This window comes from Trifolium pratense, linkage group LG4 (genome assembly GCF_020283565.1).
Source record: "Trifolium pratense cultivar HEN17-A07 linkage group LG4, ARS_RC_1.1, whole genome shotgun sequence".
Lineage (NCBI taxonomy): Eukaryota > Viridiplantae > Streptophyta > Magnoliopsida > Fabales > Fabaceae > Trifolium > Trifolium pratense.
In genome coordinates, this window is record NC_060062.1 from 18933699 (window position 1) to 18952835 (window position 19137).

Sequence of the window (19137 nt, forward strand, 5' to 3'; positions counted from 1 at the left end):
AGTCTCATATTTTTTTTCCTTATCAAAATTAGTTCATTCCGTTAATTTTCTACTTGGTCACCTAACAAAATACTGATGTGATAAAGTGTGACAAATGATATGGTGACATGTGTCAATACATTATTAAAACAAATAAAAATTAATAAAAAATGAATTAAAAACAATTTAGTGGCTATAATTTTAATAAGTGGAGTTTCTAAATTTCAAACATCAGTCTCTATAATAATATTCCTATTAATTAATTAGCTATGCTCACAAGAGACTATATTTAAAGTCTTTTGATTGCAATTCTTTGTATTTTTCTTTTTTCAAATTGTATTATTTTATTTTAGTAAGATATTCTTTTTTATTCCGATTTTAGTAATATATTCTATTATATAATGTTTATTTTAATTGAATTCGAAGAAAATAGTTGTACAAATATTTTATATACAGAGTTGGAACTCAAATCTCAGACACTTTATTTATTTGTACAAGTATGCTACTCGACAAAAAATAAATAGTTGTGCAAATAAAGTACTTTCTTTTGAAGTTATTACTAATTTTACTAAATGCAAATTTTTGTGGAATTCCATTACTCTGTTTTTTTTTTTACTAAATCAACAATTGTTTACAACTAATTTTGTCCGGACAAATTTTATATCTATATCTATACCTATATATAAATAGGATACAAAAAAAATTGTGTGGATTTTTTATAATACCAACAATACCCTTGATTTTTTTTAACATAAAAAATCTTTTATTAACAAACTCACCGTAACATAAGAAATGTAGACGCCAGAGGAGAAAACTACGAGAAGGAGTAAAAACTACGAGAAGAAGAAAATCAAAGACTCAAAAGCTTGGCAGGAGATAGGAAACTTAAAACAAGCGTACAGGTACTCACTCTTTTCATGTAGTGTTCTTTTTTATTTGTTTGGATCAAGCTATTCACGTTTTTGTTTTATTTAGTTACTAATAAAAATATTCAGTAGAAAGACGAATTTAGATAAATAGTTTTAAAAAAACATCAGAAAACACTAGGCAACGAAAAATAACAATAGAAAGTACTAAAAACATCATTATAAATGGAACTTGAAAACATTTTCAATCGGTCTTCTCTTGCTTCACACGGATCAATTTTAGTGTTTTGGTAATTGGTGCTTAGGTAACAGATGAAGCTTCACTGTCAACATCGATAGTAGGTACATCGTCGATACTATTAGTCAGTCTCTTTTCCAAGTTCTTGCTAGTTGGTGTAGTAATTGAATATGTAGTATCAATTTCATCATTGGTTAAATCACCCCCTTCAATAGCCTCCTACATATATAATTGGAGAATAGATCCACTGCAGTGACATTACTCTGCACTGGGATCTCATCATCATAATTCTATTATTTGACTTTAGCCACTCACATTCATCATAATGAATGGTTGAGATCACGTTGCAGAGTAATGTCACTGCAGAGGATCTGTTATTCAATTATATATGTATGAGGCTATTGAAGGGATGATCCAACCAAAGATGAAATTGATACGCAGCAGGATCAATTAGTATAACACTAACTAGCAAGAACTTGGAAAAAAGATTAGCTAATAGTATCGAGGATGTACCTGTTATTGATGTAGACGGCGAAGCTTCATCTGTTGCCGAAACACCAATTACCAAAGCACTGATTCGTGAGAAGAAAGAGAAGACCAATTGAAATTGTTTTGAAGTTTTTATATTATAAAGTGTCTCCTGCATTACTATTAGTTTCAAGTTTTGTTTATGATGTTTTATTACTTTCTGTTGGTTTTTTCCGTTGCTCAGTGCTTTTTGATGTTTTTTTTTTTTTAAAAAAAATATTTATGTAAATTTGTCTTTATACTGAATATTTTAATTTTTATCATCACTGTACATTAAATTCATTTTTTTTTAATTTTTATTTTAAAATTATTATTTTAAGGCTTAAATATCACATTCGTCCTTGTATGTACGTGCTTTTTTTATTTTAGTCCGTGTATCATTTTTTTAAAAAAACAAAGTCCTAAATATGCAAATCTTGTTGATTTTCGTCCCTCTCATTAAACAAAGACTGCGTTTGTAGCTAATTATTAGCTACAAATTCAACCGGTAGAAATAGTTTTGAATGTCAAAGATTTTGAATTTAGCAATGTACCCCTTTTTATTGCACAAATGGGCAATGTGCCACTCCCCACGTATTTGTGAGGTTTGCTCTCTTTTCATTAGTTTCATTGATAATTATGTTGATGCTTTGTCGATTCTTAAAAATAGTAAGAAGATATTGATTGTACTCATTATTTTGAGGTGTTTTTATTTATAATATTTACTCCTATATTACAATATTAGTGGTGTCAACAAGAGTGAAATAGAGATTACCCATTTCCAATCATAAAGGTCAAAATATATCCTTAGTTAAAAAACAAGAAAATAAATGGATTTGTTTGCTTGTTCAATAAAAAATCTTTGAAAACGATTGAAATTTAGAAGATAGGTAAATAAATCCAAATTCTTGCAAGTAAAACAACATAGTTTATAAGCCACCATGTTTGGTCTAGTGGTGACTAATTTGAGTAATATGTTATAAGTTTTGGGTTCAATCCCCAACTCATTATAAACTAAAAAAGAAAGTAACATAGTTTATTGGTTTCTGACTCAGCATCCCAACAAAAAAGTCCTTCGATAAAAACTCTAGAATCTGATTTTGGACGGCTGCTAATCACTTAATTGTGCATAAACATCAATCATGATTTGCCTCATTTCAACATCACCAACAAAGTAGGAAAGCATATCTCAAAGTTAAGCGGAAGTTTTTTTTGGTAGATAGACGAAATGATAAGTCATTAGAAACTTACACACATAAAGTGAAAGGACCGAGGTTCGAACCCTATCATAGCATCTGACATTAGCAATTTCGGCATTCATGTTCGTTGAACTAAAATTTGTGAACAAGTTAAGCAGAAGTTACAACCACTTGCCCTCTCCAATGTTTATAACTTCGATGTGGGACTGGAAATTTCTTCTATATTAACATATTAACATTCCTCATATAATACTAACATACTACTACTACTACTACTGTCTCTTTAAGACTCAATTTTTTATTTATTTATACCGTACCAATTTGTATATTAGAACATACCGCGTACCGAAAAAGCGTACCGACTATGTATACCCCCCACGTACCCGAATTCGTAACACATATTGAAGTGAATTGCGAACCATGTGACTATGTTTTATAGTAATAAAGAAATGCATAATAATTGACAATAATCTAATCAAACATACTCATGCCACACCACAGCACAGTAAAATTAATTAAAGGCATGTGTGATTTCAATTCAATGGTTGAGATGGATATGTTATTCGGGATCTATATTTTCATACATAATTATTCCACATACACACTAACAGCAAATTCAATTGTAGTCACTCATCAGAAACACTGTCTTTGGATCAATCTGCTACAACATATTATTCAATTTATTCCAATATGCCCAATTTATTTACATGCACAAGCTAAGTGATACTTATCTTATACTATATCTTTAAGCTATCTTATAGTCATAAATTTGTACGTTCTCCGCTTTTTTCTTCTGGAAATTGCTACTCTTTCTGTTGATAAGAAACTTGCCCCAATTGTAAGGTCTATATTTTAAAGGATTTTCATCATTTATCAGCTCCTCCAAAGGCTTGACTTCAGTGTCATGTGCAGGGAAGAAAAAGAAAGGAATTGAAAACCTTTCTCTTTGAGAGTTAACCATTACTCTGTGTTCCACACTCTCATATGCATCATTGCTCCAAACCTGCACAAGCAAAACAACTTCAATATAATCAAAAAAACATGTAGCACAGACACTTCAGATTGAAGGTGTGTCTGGTGCTTGATGCATGTCAGTGTCCAATATCGACATGATATCAATGCGTTAATGTCAATGTCGTGTCTGGTGTATGTGTGTTAGTAATTCATAGCAAAACAATGCGGTATGACTTAGGCCAAAAGTACCTGAATGATATCACCAACGTTAATAATGTAAGCATCTGAAGTAGGTTTCACAAGAACCCACTCTTGATCTGATTTACGCTTCACTTCAAGTCCTCCAACATCATCTTGGGCAAGAATAGTTAAGACACCGGGATCTTTGTGTCGTCCGACGCCAAGAGCTAGGTGAGGATAAGGGCATGGAGGATAGTGATTGAATCTAATAAAGCTAGTTTGAAGTTTGAAGAATTCTTCAAACCTATTTGCTTCAAGTCCTAAGCTCAATGCTATTAGCTCCAGCAACTTAAAGGCCAACTTTTCCATCTCTTCAAGATACTCATCAACTATAGCCCTGCTCATGTTAACATTAATTTTAATCACAATTACATAACCCATTAAATTGAGTATCAATTCTACCTTTGAATATTCTAAATGACTCAAACTAAAAGAACACTGCCTTTTTCAAATGGAATTATTTTCACTTTTTATTTTAAGTATCAATCTTATGATTTGGATTCTCTCCAATAACTCAACCATAAAATCGGCTATAAGGTGAAAGATGTCCACCTTTACACGTTTTAGGTCATATCACATACTCTTATAATCCACCCTATTCATACACAGAACATCTGGAGCGTGACCAAAGTGACCCAATAACAAAAGTTAACAACATATCTAAGATAATTAAACTCTATAATATTACCATAGAGTTTAGATTGATCTAACTCAAACCCACAAATTCGACTCATAAGGTGTTGTATACTCATCATTTATGAACAATTTGAATCATATAACATCTTATCCGTTAACTTCAAACTAATCTTGTTCATAAATGTCCTATTTATAGGGATAATTACACTTTTTAATTGAGTAACTAACTACAAACTAGTTCTCAACTAACCAAGACATTATACTTAAGTGGTTAATGAGCTTCACCAAATGACTGGTTGTTCATGAGAAGACTGTTGGTTATTGCCTTTGAATTGTGCAAGGAAAACAGAAAATTGGTCTTGTTACAGGACATCAAGCCAGGCTTGATGCTTGCTGCGCCAGGCTCAATGAAAATGCAGGTTTGGGTGATGCTCTCTGCCATCTGAGCCAGGCTTGGAGCGGGATTATATATATCCCCTGTTTTATGTTTTCAGCCGCAAGAGGGAGGAAAAATGTGATTTTTAGGGTTCTTTCTCCAACATGAAGGCTAGAGTGTTAGAGGGTTTCTCTTGGGTAATCTCTAGGGTTGGGGAAGTGATTGTAACACCTTGTAAACACTTATTGATTGAATCTCTTGGTCACCGGGGAGAGATTCGGGAAAAGGGTAGGATTTAGGAAAACTCTAAATTCTTGAAACTCTTGTATTGAATCTTTGTAATCAAGCTTTTCATTGATAGTGGAACGGAGAGTGGCTCTCTCCCCTAGAGTAGGTCGGTTTTGACTGAACTGGGTAAACAATTGCTTCGTGTTCTTTACAGTTTTATTGCTTATCTTTTGTTCGTGATTATTATTGCTATTTCCACATTTTGATTGCTTATTCGATTTGGCTCCACACATCAAGATTATTGGTGTGATTATTAAAGAATTCACAACAATTGGCGCCCACCGTGGGCAAAGTGTTAATTGGATTAAGTACCATGGATTCAAAATGGGTTATCGAGGGACTTTCGGGAAACAATTTGGAATTGTGGAAAGTGAAGATGGGAGCAAGAGCAATTTTTAAGGTTCGGGATGATGGATAAAACACGACGTGTTGTTATCCGGTGCCTCGGAGGTAAAAATCTAATGGAGATCGCGATGGTGAAGAACAAGGTCAGCCTGGAGAGGCGGTGGAAGAATACTCAACATCGGCCTGGAGAGGCGGTGAAATAATACTCAACATCGGCCTGGAGAGGCGGTGGAATAATACTCGGTTACAAGGTGGAGGACATAGTGGATATACCGGTTTAAGGCTTTGGTGGAGGAATCTCGGTTTGAGGTGGAGGTACACCAAAGTGGTATGGCTATGGAGACCTTGTGTGGAAGCAACGGTGATCAAGCTTGGTAACTTGTTAGACTGCGGGAGGTAGTTGGACACAAGGAGAGTTTGAGGTTGCAGCTTGTGAAACCACCTAAAAATTTCAAGGTTGGTTGGAGGCAAGCATATCTTCAAGAGTACGGAAAGCTACAATCCGGGGTTTGAAGAGGGTACGGTGTAGCTTGTGGGTTGTCCTAAAAATCCAGGGGCAATTGGAGGCAAGCATTTTTCGGGAGTACGGAGAGGTAGACTCCGGGGGCCGAATAAGGGTGGTGTAAACTTGGAGAGAGCGGCATGATGGTTGGTGGGAAGTTGACATCACCATCAATTTAAAGGCAAGGTGGAGATTGTTGGTTATTGCCTTTGAATTGTGCAAGGAAAACAGAAAATTGGTCTTGTTACAGGACATCAAGCCAGGCTTGATGCTTGCTGCGCCATGCTCAATGAAAATGCAGGTTTGGGTGATGCTCTCTGCCATCTGAGCCAGGCTTGGTCTGGGCTGCGCCAGGCTTGGAGCGGGACTATATATATCCCCTGTTTTATGTTTTCAGCCGCAAGAGGGAGGAAAAAATGTGATTTTTAGGGTTCTTTCTCCAACATGAAGGCTAGAGTGTTAGAGGGTTTCTCTTGGGTAATCTCTAGGGTCGGGGAAGTATTTGTAACACCTTGTAAACACTTATTGATTGAATCTCTTGGTCACGGGGAGAGATTCGGGAAAAGGGTAGAATTTAGGAAAACTCTAAATTCTTGAAACTCTTGTATTGAATCTTTGTAATCAAGCTTTTCATTGATAGTGGAACGGAGAGTGGCTCTCTCCCCTAGAGTAGGTCGGTTTTGACTGAACTGGGTAAACAATTGCTTCGTGTTCTTTACAGTTTTATTGCTTATCTTTTGTTCGTGATTATTATTGCTATTTCCACATTTTGATATTCGATTTGCTCCACACATCAAGATTATTGGTGTGATTATTAAAGAATTCACAACAAAGACGAGTTCAGTTTCTGGGTGGAACAATTTTTTAGACAGATTTTACTTATCGCGCGGCCAAATTTCATATTATTAGGACTCCCTTCCCCTAGGAAGGGGAAGCTTAACACACACAAAAAAAAAAAAAAAAAAACTAATTACCAACTAATGAGATAATTATTTACTCTTAACATGAGACTTTCAACAATCAATTAATGAATAATTGGTATTGATTAAAGATGAAATAATAGCTACCTGAATTGTGGGGGATATGTGTTAAGATTCATGATATCAAAGTAAAAGGAGAGAAAAGTTTGAGAAATCTGTAATGAAACTAATAGAATTGATACAAATGAATGTGTCAAAGTACAAATGAGTGCAACTTCTATCTTATATACTAACTAGCTAATGGATCTATACTAACTAGATAATGGGTCGAACTCTATATAGTTCAACAGCCTCCCGCAAGCTGGAAAGTGGTCACAACACTTCCAGCTTGGGATCACTAATACAAAGGTACATCAATATAAAGAAAATACAATGAAATTTGCCATAATACATCGGCTAGAAAACAACAACTAGTAGTGCTTAACCACCATAAGGAAGAAACACAATCTATCAAAGCCAACTAAGGGCAGAAGCAAATCAACAAAGCCAATTAAGGCACAAAGCTTAACCATCAAGAGCACTCAATCACTCAAGATAGAAGCAAAAAAGAGAATATCAAAAGGGTCTGATGTCTACAAAGTGAAGCATCAATACTCAAGTTGTGCTAAAGGTGATTAGCTCATCTAAGGACCAACAAATCAAGGAGAAAGATCTAGTAGAGAATATCAAAAGGGTCTGATGTCTACAAAGTGAAGCATCAATACTCAAGTCGTGCTAAAGGTAATTAGCTCATCTAAGGACCAACAAATCAAGGAGAAAGATCAAGTAGCATGGTTGATGGCTAGAGAGTAAAGCATCAATACCAATGTTGTGCTCAGATGAGATAGCACATCAAAAAGAAAACCAAATAACCACTTGACAAAGCAAGCAAATTCAAGCTGCTCAAGAGAAAGCATAAAAGCAACAAAGCCAATATGGCTAAGTACCTGCCTAAAACAGGGCAACAAAGAGTAGATTAAAGAGTTCAAAACCGGTCTTGAATCTTCACAATACGAGAAAAACTAGCGGCAACCACAAAGGGCATTCAAATAAGACTAAACTCCAACACTTGTAGGAGGCAAAACAGAAGCAGTGAGGTACCAAACAGGACAACAAACCACTAATATGGGACTATGAAAGAGGAGATAAGCTAAGCATAAGCCAAATCAAAAAATGTCTCCAATCTTCAAATTTCAAACTATCTGCAAGCATAAGCCAAATGCATAAAACTGAGGACAAGCAACCAAGCTGCTACTAGACTTGAACCTTTAGACTCCAAATTGGATAACCATAACAGACCTAAATACTTGAACCAATTTAATAGCTTCCAAGCCATAATCCAAAGTACAGGTAGAACCAGCAGCCAAATTCCAATCCAAACTTTTCATGTGCTCAAGTAGAACAATATTACTGTACCAAATCTCTATAAACCCTTCTCAACATATGTAGCTTGGCATAAAATTCAGATGACAACTTTTGGAGAAGATGCATTTTAGTAACCAGATTAATAGTAAACTTGGTAACAATGAACTTCCAACTTGAATTTCCATATCACAACAACTAACTCTATATCATTTAATCTGAACCAGTCTTGGATAAAACTTCACAGAATTGACAATTTGCAGGAAATCATTGATCAATTAATAGTAACTGTTAGAGCACGTCAAAATCAGAACAATTACTAATGTCAAGCTTCCGAAGCACACAATTGTGCATCCAAAATACCAGTGATGTAGAAAATCACAACTAATGCCAAAACCAATCTTCAATAAGCAGCTGGAACTATACTTCAAAGAACATTCAAAGCCAATGAATCTTTGATCAAAAGTAAGCTAAAATTGATCAAAAAACCAGCCTCTGATGCATATTTGTCTCTAACTTCATTAGAGCTTAAAAAAAATCAATGACAAATTGTATCACAATGCTTCAAGATGAAGACCACTAATCACATACGAGTAGCAAAATCAAAGAATCAAACTATCAAATCATCATCCATTGAAAGAATCAAAACTGAATCTTCGGCAAAACTTCAAGAATCGAAAGATACACCACCAAACCGACAAATCAAATAGCCTAACCTTCAACAGAATTTGATGAACAATGTAGACAAACCTCAAGGATTGAAGAGAGCAAAATTCAATTCTGCAATCAGTATCTTCAATGGTGACAATAACACCACTCACAATGAATCCGAAACTCAAGAATCGTCAAATCATATCCACCACAAGATCGAAAAGAACCGCAATCTCACCAATAACTGCCGCCAATGCCGGTGAACTCAAAGAATCAAAGTAACATAATGAAATAACGAACTGCCACAAGTTTTTAACGAAGAAATATACAAAGAATCATCGAAATTGAGATTCTCATCTTCGTCTCCTTGAATCATTATGGAAAATAACACAGCACCAGAAACAGAGTGCAGATGATATGCGATCGAAAGCGAAAATGGAAATCAACTGAAATTCAATCAAAATGAAGTCTCAAACCCTAGAATTTGGGGAAAATGATGAATTAAAATTGCGAATAAAACAAAATCGCAATCAAACACGGAACAAGAATCAAAAAGAAGAGAAATCAAGAAGTCAGATCAAGAACATGAATTGGAATCACGAAAAACGCAAAACCAAATTGAAACGGGAAATGAGAAAAGAACTAAAATCGAAAACTGAAAATTGAATCAAGATTGAAGAATATTCTGAAAGGAATTAAGAACCATGGACAGAGAAGAAAATCGAAACTGGAAAATGAAAAGTGAGAATGGAAGGAAAAATAAAATCCGAGAGTTGAATTTTCTCGGGAAAATTGCAGCGGAATTGTGTGCCTAAGGAGGAAACCAGGCTCTGATACCATGTTAAGATTCATGATATCAAAGTAAAAGGAGAGAAAAGTTTGAGAAATCTGTAATGAAACTAATAGAATTGATACAAATGAATGTGTCAAAGTACAAATGAGTGCAACTTCTATCTTATATACTAACTAGCTAATGGATCTATACTAACTAGATAATGGGTCGAACTCTATATAGTTCAACAATATGGAAGGGATGGATTAGACCATTGAATAACTTGATCATCATCTTCATCAGAATTGAGAGGAACAAAAGTAGGATCTTTAACAAGAAAATCAAACACTTCTTTCCAATCCCTAACATTCTTGGTATGCTCTGTATCATAATAACCAGCTGGATTAATCTCATCTCTCGCAACTTTCTTCTTATCCTCCAAACTCTGAGCAAAGAACAATCTAGAAGCTTCCTCAAGTCTCTGTCTAAGACTCAAGGAACACCATGGTTTGTAACTTGAAAGAATCCCCATTCCTTGCATGCACTTCCAATTTCCTTCACTAAGGCTTCAACAGCAGATTGATCTGGAACTTCATGGTTGAATATTGGTGAGAGGTCAATTTCGGGAATTCCTTTGGCTTCGATTATGGACAGTTTTGGTCTGTGTTCTTGTTCTTGAACAAAAGCTGGGTCTACTTCTCCCATATTGTTCTGTTGCTAGTGTTTGTAAAATCAATGTTGAAGATGGGTTTTGTTTTGTGTTATCTTATATTAAGAGGCTGTTTCAAAAACATGACAAAAAACATACGCAAGTAAATACGTAGAATAGATATTGTAAGGCAAAATTGCTACGGAGCTCCACGATACCGATATGGTGATATGAAAAAAAATTCAAAATTCCCAATATGATACGGTAATACATTATATAAAAATACATATATAAATGCACAATATACAAAAATAATTAAAATTCGATAATGTAATAAATTAACATTCAAATTACTTAAATTGAACATGTAGCCAGCCAGCCTCTAAATAGAGACTTAAACGCAACAGATACAAATAAATAATGATGACAAGAATAATTACAGGATACAACATTACATGGTCTTTTATCGTTATTTACGCAATCTTGTTTTGTTTTCAACATAATCTCTAATATATATGGAGTTCATGCTAATAAACGGAGGCATAACTATTAACAAAATGTTGGAATAAAGTTCACATTGGTGTGTGAATTGAAAATAAAATTGAGTCTCATATCGGGTATTAGAACATACTAGTGTGTTGTAGCATACTAGTGTGTAATTTTGTGAAAATAAATAAATTAAGTCCTACACTTTGATGATATTGGACATACTATTTATTTATTTAATTTATTGTGATTTATTTTCCATCATTTTGTAACTGTTAATTTATGGGAGAATAATTCTAATTGATTGCTTCACTAAGAAAATAGATGCATATATGCATATACATCTCAGCCCTTAAGTGAGATACGGCAAGCTTCTAAACAAAAAAAAATGATGCATATGTTGAGGCAAAATCCATTTTAGTGTTTTAATGACAACAAACCTTATGGAATAAATGTTAAGTTTTATGAATGGTGATCTACTGATGTTTGCACTTGAGTTTTTGTTGAAAGATAGATATTAGCAAATGGACGAGCTAGAGGCTACTCACGTCAACAAGTGCATTTATATACTCAAACAATGAAAGAATTGGAGTATCATCAGATAATTACAACAGTAGTATCACAAGCTTCAAGAAGATTTTTAAAGACTGTTGTTTTGAATCATAAAAAGATTCATCGAAGGATCAAGCAAGAAAGTGAACTTCATGGTTAATTGTCTTCCTCGTCACTACAAGGATCACAACAAGTATTGAATAATCAAGGAAGAATTTGAGGATCATAGTTGAAGAATCAGGATGGAAAAACCTGCATCACAAGCTACTCAAGAATATATTGATTTTATGTGACAAGGGTTACAATGAGTTTTTGAGTTATATGCTTTGAGGATTTACTACTACAATTAACATCAATGGGAATGATGCATTCATTGAGGATCTTCAAAACCTACTCAAAGTATCATTTTACCAAAGCTTCTCAAGATGACAACATTTGAGAATGATGGTCATGAGTTTTTCAAAGGAGCTTATGCACAAGGAATAAATGTTTAATCATTCTCAATGATGAGTACTCCATGTCTCCACTAAAGAATCTTAAAGATCATCAATGAGCAAGCAACCATGTGTGCAAAACATCAAAGAGGAATTGAGGGAAGTTTTGCAGCAGCAAGATTTCAAGTTAATTGATCAAGATCGCGTGTCTCACTCCTTGAAGAAAATCTTGAATGCTGGTTCAAGAATGCTCTGAGAACATTCTACAGTTCATGCTTCATTTTCTCCAAGAACGAGCTTCATAGCAAAAGTACTTATTTCTTTAAGTCAACTACGTTTAAGACAAAGAAACACTTTTATCTTGGTTTTAAATCACAAGATCACAACAGTTTATGATCAATTAAGGCAAGGATTATTTGGGAGAAAAGTGACTTTCCCCTTTGGCCATAGTTAAGGATCAAACATGTGCAACATGATAAATTCTCAAGGCAAGATCTCATTAGGTGTCTCAAGTGTGTTTAGACAAAGTTTACATAGACCAATGAGAATGGGACAACACATCTTCAACTCATAGTTGTCATGTACTTTCAATTTCATTATTAAATGAACATTCTCCAAAGAGATTAATTTTTAATCAAGAATGAAAGTACTTGGAAAGGACATCATGAACAGTTCCAAAAAGGACAATACAGCTGCTTCCTCTACATATTACAGCTGGTTTCTGTCATGCATCAAATCTGCTTCAAAAGAACAAAGTCATATATTACCCAGTCTGGAGAACACTCTGAGAACGATGCTGAGAATGATTGTCCTTTACATTTGAAGATGCAAACTCATCTACAGCTGGCCAAAACGTGTTTAAATGATTTGTAACGGCTATACTTGGTGGAAAAGCAAAGAACAACTATCCACAGCCCATTGCAAGCTGTCATTATGGCTCTTTTGTTTGAAAATATGAAGAACAGCAGAGAGAACGTTCTGAGAAAGAACAGTCAGAACTTATCTACTCAACAATTCAGCATGAGCTGTCTATTTTGAAGCAACTAGCCGTTGGAAAACTTCCTTTGGGACCAAGGAACTGAAGACTCAAGGTTCAACTATAAAAGGAAGGCTTTGGCAACATTGAAGAGCAAGAGTTGAAGCTACAAATCATCAATCACTTGTTTTTGTCTACAAGTCATAAAACTCTTCTTTTATCACTCACACTCAAGATCTACATTCTCATCATACTTCTGAGTTAGAGTGTTTTTATTTGCTTCTCAAACTAACCTTTGAGTTTCTAAAAGCAAATAACTCAAGAGACCATTTTTCAACATAACTCATTTTTAAGTGGTTACATCTTTGTCTCTTTATTTAAATCTCTCTCACTCCAAACATTGTAATCTCAATACTAGGATCAGTATATCATTTGAGTGAACTGAGAGTTTTTTCCATTGTAACAAGCTTCTCAATTGTTTGAGTTTTTGTAAAAGCTTGAAGATCCAAACCATCATCATTTGTAAAAGATTGGCTCAAGTCAATACGTAACTATTGATTGAGTGACACCTTATAAAGTCTGGAGGACTTAGGTAGATCAAGCGAGTGAAGCTTGGAAGATTATGATCTTGGACTAGATCAAGGAAGAAGTGTAATTTGAGATCGGTAGTATCTCATAGTGGATAATCTCACAGGAGCGTGAGGACTGGAGTAGCCCATACTATTAGGGGGTGAACCAGGATAATTGTTTGTGTGTTGTTTCTCTTCCTTATTCTCTTTTATTTACTGTAAACACACATCACACAAAGCACTTCATTATATTTAATTTGAATTCTCACGCAGTAGAGAACGTTCTCGGAACAATCTATTTTATAGTAAAGAACGTTCTCAGACCAAGCTGTTCTATAATTCACTAACATTTATCCAAGTATACACTTGAGATCAATTTTGTAGAATGCAGGATTAATTTTTAAAAAGGGTCACAATTCAAACCCCCCCTTTCTTGTGACTATTTCTTCCACTTCAGCATATCATATTTCAAGGTTAAAAAATTATGAAAGCCATTTATCCTTAGTCGATGGTTGAACATAGGTTGGAGCAATTATAATTTGTACAATCAAGTTGTAGATACATGGTCAAGTGACTACACGATTATGTGATAAACATTTCAATATTTTGTTTAATTGGTTTTGGAGCTATGTTCATCCAAAGAGTTGAAGCTAGTTGCAAGCGGTGATGGCAGATTTCAAGGTATGCTAGTTTTATTTTGTTTTTTAAACAAACAATGGATGATCACTATTAGGGACCGAACTCTAGTATGATTGTCGGGTCTAATTTTTGGGAGTATTATACTATGAATTTACATTTTAGAACTTAATGCTGAATATGGACCTTTTCTAATGTTGAATTTAATCTTGATGTCTACATTCAAGTTTGTTCTATTATTTTGCGAGACTTATGATTTTAGCAAAACTTTTCTCTATTTTTTAGTTGAAATCATGCTTAAGTACATTGAGTCCATAATAACTAATTGGATATTTCTTATTCATTTTATGACCAATTGTTATTAATCTTTTATCAAACCAGTGGTGTTTGTTGATTTATATCAGCATAAGTTCCTTAAGGATACTAATAGTTATATTAGTATTAATTTATTTTAAGAGTGATCAAAGTATCACTAGTTCCTTCAAATAAAGAATGGTTTTATTACCATTATCCCTTTGATTTGAGAATGGTCTTAGTACCATATTGGAATGGCCTCAGTGTCATTATATTGATTAATATTGTAGTATCATCAATACATGTGGTATCGTAGTACCGTTGATTCATAGATTGAGGTTGTAGCATCAATCTAAGTGATATTGTAGTATCACTGAATCACCGATGAAACATAGAATGATGTCGCAACATCAATTCGAGTGGTATTGTAGTATCATTCAAGAAGGTGTATTCTTTGACCGATTTCTATCGTGCAGTAGCATATCGGTATACAGTTGAAACTGGGCTGTTTTATCCTGGGGACGGCATGGTTGATAGTCTGCTTGCACAATTTTGGGCAGTGCCACGAAACGTCTTAAAGAGAGCGACCTAGTCCGCGACTCAACCCAGTAATCTCTTCGATGGCTGTAAAAATTATTTTTTAACGGTTTTTTAAATCCGAAAACAACACAAAATAAAAGCTTGGTATAACTATAAAGAAAAAATCAATCTATATGCTGAAGTTAGTCTTTGAAACAAACAATCTTAGAGAGAATAGAAGAAAGAGATTAAAGGGAAACTCAATCTAGTCTTGGAATATCAGACAGATCAATAGTAGAACTCGTACCACATCCTTCGTTTACTATTATAGCAAAAATCATTTTTGCTAGCTAGTAATAATGATTTTCTAAAAAGTATTAAGAGTGCATTTGTTTTTGTTTTTTTTAAGCAAACAAATTTAATATATTTTATTAACTAGTAAATGTTCAATACATAAGAAAATAATCACAAATTTACATAAACTATTTAAACAAAAGTAAATCTACGGAATTTAATACATGAGGGTGCTTTGTGTTAGCTTTTAAAAAAAGTAATTTTTTCTTTGTATTTTAAAAATGATTTTAATGATATTTTAATTAAAAATAGTAAAATTATTTCAAATTCATCTTTTTACAAAAATTAAAATAACGATTGTGACATTCAATAATTAATTTTTTTTTGTAAGACTCAAATGGATGATAAACTCTCCCTAATAGGCATGGCAATGGGCGGGGCGGGGACGGGTTTTGCCCTCCCCAAACCCAAACCCATAAAGTTTGGGTTTCCCCAAACCCATCCCAAATTCGAGCGGGGATAAAAATGATAACCCCAAACCCATACCCAACGGGGATCGGGTATGCCCATCGGGTTTCGGGTATCCCCATTACGCCTCTTTTCATATGAATTTAGATTATATTTTAGTATTTTTTTATTTAAAAAAAAGTTAAATGTCCAAAATTATTTTCTCTCAACAATATTTTTTTAAATAAAGAAAAAAAAAATAGAGAAAATGGATTGTTTAATACTCAAATTAAAATAAAAAATAAATATATTAACGTAATTTAATAGATTGTTTAAGCGTTTCTAATTTAAAATAGGTGAAATCTAATTTTTAGTATAAGCGGGGCGGGTTCGGGGTGGGTATCAATGTACCCATTACCCGCCCCAAACCCATCTTTTGAAATCGAGGAAAACCCAAACCCGAACCCAAACCCAGTCAACTCGGGTTTTCCCCGTCAAAGCGGGTATGGTTTGGGTGGGTACCCGCGAGTATGGGTTTTATTGTCATGCCTACTCCCTAAACATTTTAATATTACTGCATGCACAAATCAATGATCAAACCCACAACCTTAGTTAAGTTGAAAGAGACTCTATAAAATAAAAACTAAGAAGAGAGTACACCGCTATCAACACAATCATTATTATTGTACTCCACAAAGAAAAAAAAGGAAAACAAACTGTCACCACAAAGTCCAATCTCTAACGTGCTGCCTAAAATGGATTTCCAAACATTTCTTTTTTTGTTGATAAGCATGGATTTCCAAACATTGATTTCACTGTTACTTTTCTCTGCAACTCTCATTTCGTTCTTATTCTTAGCTACAACAAAATTATCAAAATACCCAAAAACACCCTCCACCGCCGCCATCCCCCAAATCTTACCCCATTTTCGGTTCAGCTTTTTCTTTAGCAGCCAATTTCCACCGTCGCATCCAATGGATCTCCGACATCCTCCAAACCATCCCTTCCTCCACCTTCGTCTTCAACCGCGCATTCGGCTCCCGCCAAGTCTTCACAGCTGACCCTGCTGTCGTCCAACACGTTCTCAAAACCAACTTCCTTTGCTACGGCAAAGGTCCGACGATTATCCAATGCTGCAGTGATTTCCTTGGCGACGGAATCTTCAACACCGACGGTGAAACCTGGAAGCTCCAACGACAAATATCCAGCCACGAATTCAACACTAAATCCCTCCGTAAGTTTGTTGAAACGGTGGTCGACATTGAACTCTCCGATCGTCTCCGGCCTATTCTCTCCGAAGCTTCCAGAAACCAAAACTATCCTCTCTAATTTCCAAGACATCCTCCAACGTTTCACATTCGATAATATCTGCATAATCGCGTTTGGATTCGATCCTCGGTATCTTCTCCCTTCGCTTCCTGAAACCGCGTTTGTAAAAGCCTTCGACGACAGCTCAGTAATCACCAGCAAGAGGGTAAACGCGGCTTTCCCATTTCTATGGAAAGTGAAGAGAATTCTAAACATTGGAACCGAGCGACGGCTGAAAGAGGCCGTCGCTGAAGTAAGAGGACTAGCGACAAGAATCGTTAGAGAGAAGAAAAAAGAGCTTATAGAAAAAACATCGTTGGAATCATTGGATATTTTATCGCGGTTTTTAAATTCTGGTCATTCAGATGAATCTTTTGTAATTGATATTGTAATAAGTTTTATTCTTGCAGGAAGAGATACAACTTCAGCAGCACTCCCATGGTTCTTTTGGTTACTCTCTAAGCATAGTCACGTCGAGAATGAGATTCTCAAAGAGGTTATGGGAAAATCGGAAACAGTTAGTTATGATGAGGTGAAGGATATGGTTTACACTCACGCGTCGTTATGTGAGAGTATGAGGTTGTACCCTCCAGTTCCAGTGGTAACTAAAGAAGCAGCGTACGACGATGTTTTGCCAAATGGAACTTTAGTGAAGAAAGGGTGGAGACTGACGTGTCATGTATACGCTATGGGAAGGTCTGAGAAGATATGGGGATCTGACTGGGCTGAGTTTAGACCCGAGAGGTGGTTGAGTCGGGATAAGGATGGGAAGTGGACCTTTGTTGGGATGGATATTTATAATTATCCAGTTTTTCAGGCTGGACCTAGGGTTTGTATAGGGAAGGAAATGGCATTCTTGCAGATGAAGAGGGTGGTTGCCGGGATTATGAGACAATTTAGGGTGGTTCCGACGATGGTTGAAGGGGTTGAGCCGGAGTACACTGCGTATCTTACCTCTTTAATGAAAGGTGGCTTCCCCGTAAAGATTGAGAAGCGAAGCCACACATATGAATAAAAGAATAAATCATGAATTATTTGGCCATTGAATTGTCATTTTCTCATCAATTTCATTCATATTCATAAACTGTGTATTATATGATTTTAATGTTGTTGATGTGTGAGTTGTGGAGGAAGTCTAATATGATACAAATGAATAGTGTATGGTGATAATTAGGGTTAGATGCCAATGCTACCATATTTAGAGTCTCAAAGTTAAAATGATTTATGTAATTGTGCCTAAAACCACATACGATGAACCTTGTTGTTATTATTAGTAATGCATGCGGTTCAAACTCTAAAACAAATATACAAAAGCTTGAGAACAATTGATTTGTTATTAACTATTTACAACCTACCAACCATCTACGTAGTCCTTGATGTCAAACTCAGCACATCTTAGATTTAGCACATAGCAGTCCAACAACATTGGTTGATTCACTAGATGCAAGGAAAGAATTAAGTTCATCAACATAGGACCAAATAGTGTGAACCGGTAGGAATTAATAGTTGTGAATGTCAACGATTTTAAATTTAGCAATGTACCCCTTTATATTGGAAATGGATTCCCTGCAGTCACTATTTGACTGCAGGCTAATCACAGCCATCCATATTTTAATCTGGACCCACCAAAATTTAATCTAAGGGTGTTCCATACAGTGACTGCATGACTGCAGTTGTTATTGACTGCATGGAATCCTGATCCCTTTATATTGCAAGAATGTGCAATGTGCAACTCCACTTCTTTGTGAGGTTAATTGCTATCTTTTTATTAGTTTTACTAAGTTGATCATTATGTTTATGATTTGTCGATTCCTAAAAATAGTAAGAAGATATTGGTTGTACTCTTTATTTTGAGGTGTTTTTATTTATAATATTTACTCCTTTATTACAATTAGTGGTGTCAACATGAGTGAAATGGAGATTACTGTTGGAACATTGTTGAACAAGTTAGCAACTTAGCTACTTGTATGATGAACTTGGCATAGATGTAAACACAAGTGAAAGAACTAAAGGTGTGAATTTGAAAAAGTTCACTTTTAAGTCCCACATTGGATGGGTCACTACCTTTAGTAGTGTTTATATACCACAAAGTGGCAACC

General features: G+C 34.9%; 2 pseudogenes; one reads left to right on the plus strand and one right to left on the minus strand.

The window, feature by feature from the left end:
* Nucleotides 1–3387: 3387 nt before the first annotated feature.
* On the minus strand, nucleotides 3388–10724 carry LOC123924238 (annotated as a pseudogene).
* Nucleotides 10725–16390: 5666 nt separating this feature from the next.
* On the plus strand, nucleotides 16391–18322 carry LOC123924234 (annotated as a pseudogene).
* The last annotated feature ends 815 nt before the right edge of the window (nucleotides 18323–19137 follow it).